The sequence below is a fragment of the Opisthorchis viverrini genome (genome assembly GCF_000715545.1).
Source record: "Opisthorchis viverrini unplaced genomic scaffold opera_v5_566, whole genome shotgun sequence".
Classification (NCBI taxonomy): domain Eukaryota; kingdom Metazoa; phylum Platyhelminthes; class Trematoda; order Opisthorchiida; family Opisthorchiidae; genus Opisthorchis; species Opisthorchis viverrini.
The window spans coordinates 39,676-44,591 of record NW_008752230.1 but is presented as its reverse complement, the minus strand read 5'-3'; positions in this window follow the sequence as shown (position 1 = coordinate 44,591).

Here is a 4,916-nt window from a genome sequence, read left to right as displayed (position 1 = left end):
GAGTAGTTAAGTTGGGAAAGTACCAACCAACAAGCCTTCATTGTGTCGGCCAGCTTGAGTAGTGAGCTGGCGTCGTTCGGTCTGTTGGGCGGCCCGGTTGTGACTGACGCAATATACTGTCTTGCGATCATCGAGCGGTTGCCGAACCTGCAAGCCAATATCCTCCAGGCTTCTGTGCAGCCGTGTTCCGGCTCAAGTATTGTAGAGCGATCGATTGCTTCTCGTGCTTCACCTTCACATGCATCGATCAAGAAGGCTAGACGATTTGCGGGATCCGTAACATATTGGGCGACTCCACCGGTGAAGCCCCTCAGAAACTTCCAGGGTTACCGTCGGACGTTGGTACCCTTCTCTGAGGCATACCCATGCAGAGGTTGAGCAGTTCCGAAAGATGTGGATACAATGTGGACGTCATCTGTGGAGTCCTTGGAGGCGTCATATGATAGTTGGGGGTGATGGCCCCCTCCTGGTCGACTGGATAAGATAGAGGTCTAACAGAGTCTTGGAGTCTTCTGTCTGTAGCGGTAGCAGAACAGTGAAGGTTAGCCATTTCGCGACGGGCTTTGACCATCTCCATTTCCAGCCATGCAGCTTTGTCTTTCAGAACTATAGGGAGCCCTCGCCTCGACGATGGGGGGAAGTAACCGAGTGGAGGAAGGTCGGCGGATTGTTCGTCAGACATGGCGAAACGTCGGTTGAGTTTGCGTCGTTGATTAGCTGTGCGATATTGATTAACTCTGCGAATGTTGATTAACTTTGTAAGATACGGACGGTTAGGGATCTCACAGGATGATTGCGACTATTAGATTTTACGCAATTCGTAGCCAGTAGTCCATAGGAGCAGACAGACGTGGGGCAACAGATGATATATTGAAGAATGACAGGAACTGGTTCTACAGAAAAACGGATTAGTAAGCATCATGAATTAAGAAAACGTGCAATCAACAATGCCGCAATCAGCAGGAGCGGGAAGTAGTCACTGTCACAGCACGGAGACTGTCTTTCGGTCGGCGTCGACGCAGCCGCTCGTGTCGCGCGACAGGTCAGATTGCGCGGTTTCGTCCGGTTAAAACAAAGCTCATCAAGAGTTATCTGGCGGGCGCGATGCATGGGTAATACAAGGTAATCAGCGCCACAGGCTTCAGGCTGGTGTGGTCGGTAGTGCGTTCGCCTGCCGTCCGGAGGATCCGGGTTTGATGCCCGGTCAGCTCACTTTTCCGTCGGAGTGGGCACTCAAAAAATAGGTGCAACCGAGGCGAACTTGCAGGCAATGACAGATGGGCAACAAATATTGACATCACTTACTGGGGGATAAGCAGACCTTAAGTAGGAACAAAGCGGGGGAAAACGAGCAGCAAGCAAACGAAACGGTGTCATAATAAACAGGTGTAAGTCCTGTTACTTATGAGTAGTCAGAAAACAAGGAAATTTACCCTTGTTCACCGTTGATTCACAGGGGTATCATCACTCAATATATCTCCATGGTTCGTGTAGGTTCGCAAACCGTCATTCCACTATAAGACTATGGCGGAACTAAAACCCAAAATCACCACCTATGCCTCGTGGCTTGACTGAGCTGGGTTTACTTCCAGGGTCATATAAAGCGTGATTGGGAATGACGAATTTGATACGTTAGTACTTCGGATAAATTGTAGCAGGAATCTCGGAATCATGGTGTACAGTGAAACTGTGGGGATTTACGGGTGCTGCTGTTGCAGCGGAGCTGCGTACAAAAACTCCTTGAGATAGTAGATGACAACAACCTGACCGGAATGCGAACTGTACAGAAAATTATTGGCTTTGTGAGAAGCGTAGCCTGGAAGCCCATCGAAATTATTGAATCTAAAAGAAGGGGTCGGTAGAGTAGAATGAACGCGTCCTGGAGGTTGCTGGGGCCCTCTGACTAATTTGTCTATAGTTGCGGTTAATCGAATGATTGGGCGGAAGGGTTGACGAGTAGGAGGAGAATAGTTGCGAGCGTGCTATAAAACTCGGCAAGGCAGTACTGTACCAGCCCTGGCCTGATATACTTTGGTTTTTTACAGCCCGTAATAGACGTTATATTTAATGGCACTGAGATGGAATGTGCAACGTTTTGAACAGCGGGATTTTTCAGGTTAACCAAGGAAATTCGCAGAGGCAGAACAAAACCAGTGTAAGATCGCAGGCTCTGTTCCAGTTGGATACCCCTATGAAAGGACAGGTGGAGTTGATAACAGCCAAGCGAGGTGTCCAAACCAGGTATTGCTTGAGGTCGAATCATCGTTACGGGGACATCTTGCTCAGTCATGACGATCGTCATAAGAATTACCCGACGATTTTAATTCGAAACCTTAAATTCACCTAGAGGGCCGCGGTTCCGTTGAAAGTTGTTTGAGCTTTCTCAAAATCTAAATCGGGCGTATGATTCACATTTCAGTGAGCGGTGAAACTCAGGGTAATATGTCCGCAAATGCCGTGGAAGAATCTATGTATTTGTGGGTTTAACCACATGTTTCTCCTTCAGTACACTTAAGAACGCTTTGAAGGACAATATGAACGGTAGAAGCCGTTTTCGCCCACTTAAGCCTAATAATAAGCGGTCGCTTTCTACTTACGTATCGTTGCCTATCGTCTTAACGGGCGTCCGACTAACCAGTGTCAAGGCCAAGAAATTCGCTATAGGTAGTACGTTTGGTTAATTTTTAAGCTTTACCTGGTGCCTGGCGAGATTGTATCTTCTCCCGTATAGTTACATCTTGACGGTACCATCCTCGCGCTTGGAGCACAACCACTCAATAGGTTTTCCCTTGACAGGCTCTGAATGCTCATATGCGACGAAGTAAGACAGCGCAGTGCCACAGTGAAGTCACCGGTGGTGCGGAGATAGGTCTCAGATGAATTTGGGACGGTGTTAACCCATCAAGTTACCCACAATTACCAAGCCGGCTACAGACCTCCATTGTTAAATTGGGCAGTTGTCACTTCCTTTTCACTCAAGTAGGTGACATGCCGTCGATCACTGCAAAACTCCACAACTGTGAACGTGTACTGGTTTTGGGAGTGGTGGTTATTTCGGCTACCTTAGTTTTGCCACCAGGTAATGAATGACCCCGTTTAAACGTTTCCCATATTGAATAAGTCCTGGTAACACGAATCTCCTCGTGTAAATGCTTTTGGAGCATCTCACTTTCACAATGTATGCACAACCTGTACATCTTCCTCTTGATGGATGGTAGGAGGGTCGTCCAACCGGTCATTTGAGCCTTCGTAAAAAGTGAGCGTTTTGTGCTTTAGCGTAATCTGTCCAGCTTGTCCAAGGGCATGATGGTTGGACAGTAGTGCCTCGAGGCGTTCATTGTGGGAAGATGAAAACACGAATGCAGACTGCCAAATTGCGTCTGGCTGCGACATAATTCTGCGTTATTTATGCACACACCGAGCTATCAGAAAGCAGACAGGTTTTCTAGACATCTTGCCATTTTTGCTGGTTATTTTCAACCACAATTGACACGTATGTCGCCACGTAACTCACTTTAGTTCCGTGGTCAAGTAAGCAAATATTCACCGAACAATAGTCAAGTAGATTTTACAATGATCTGAGGGTTCTGTAAAACCCGCCGCTGACCCTGTCCACTGCCAAATGGCTCCACAATATCGCCCTTCGAAGTTGGTTTTGATGGTTCCCAACCAATAGGGTGTTCTTTGCAAACGAACGATGTTTCCTGTTACCCCTATGGCTTGCCGACTAACCCTGATGATTGCTAGTGCCCGCGAAACTGTTTGCTATTTCGCGACTGGCGTCGTGATAACCAACCTTTTCTGCTTGGTGGAGAAGACATGCAGGTTTGTCCACCGGGCGAATGTGTACATATCATAGGAGCCACTTTCACTGTTTCCGGTCCGAACTGTAAACGCGCTCCTTCCTCATTCCGTCAAAAGGACGCGCTACAATATGGACACAGACCAGTCCATAGAACCCCAACCGAACGTGACCCGTAAGGCTGTTTTGTTTAAAACATTCTGGCCAACCTTGCGGCGGAGTGAGACAGGTGATTGGAACCCAAGTGCATGTGCACATGTTCCAGGTCTTGCTTCGAATAACCCCAACCGTGACCCGTAAGGCTGTTTTGTTTAAAACATTCTGGCCAACCTTGCGGCGGAGTGAGACAGGTGATTGGAACCCAAGTGCGTGCATACATGTTCCAGGTCTTGCTTCGAATCATGGGGCCAATTTAGGTCCAATCACTCGACTGTGCCGCTACCTTGATTTTGTAGCGCGGCTTGAGTTTCGCCATTATACCACGGGCTACATTGGTCAGCAGTACAAGGCTGCAAGGCTCAGCCACATTCATAAGGTTGGCTGATAGCAGCCGAACCAATCACAGCAAACAGTGAGTGGCCCCATTTGCTTCCGCCGGGTGAAAAGCATGCCCCATGTGAGTAACAGAACAAACAGGAGAAGCAACCACTGATCATCGTTGCCTCACAGGAGGGATGAACGTAGTGCGCACGCCATGTACATTTCCATTCTTATCTTTACGCCCATATGGTATTTGCAGTTTTGTTCGTCTCCTCGCGAACCACCTCTTCCAGCGGCTGTTTGCTGTTTGTTTGTTTGTACTGACTGATCTAATTTACTTACGTGACCCTTTGGCCGGATGGAATATCCAGAAGATTCAGTTATTTATTGACGCACAAGCCGCGATTATGACTTCTTTGTGGCTTGACACCTTACAGATCCTGTGGTATGCACAAGAGATGAAAACCTCGTGCAGTGGTCGGCCACGCTTTGCATATAGGACCAGCCTTTTGCCCTGCACCATAGCGTGCCTGTGTATCCATCATTTCTTCAGTGGCAATGATGCTTTACCCAACGCCCGTGTACCTTCTGGCAAAGTTGCCGCTATATGTGCTCGTTTGGGCTTGCCATGGTT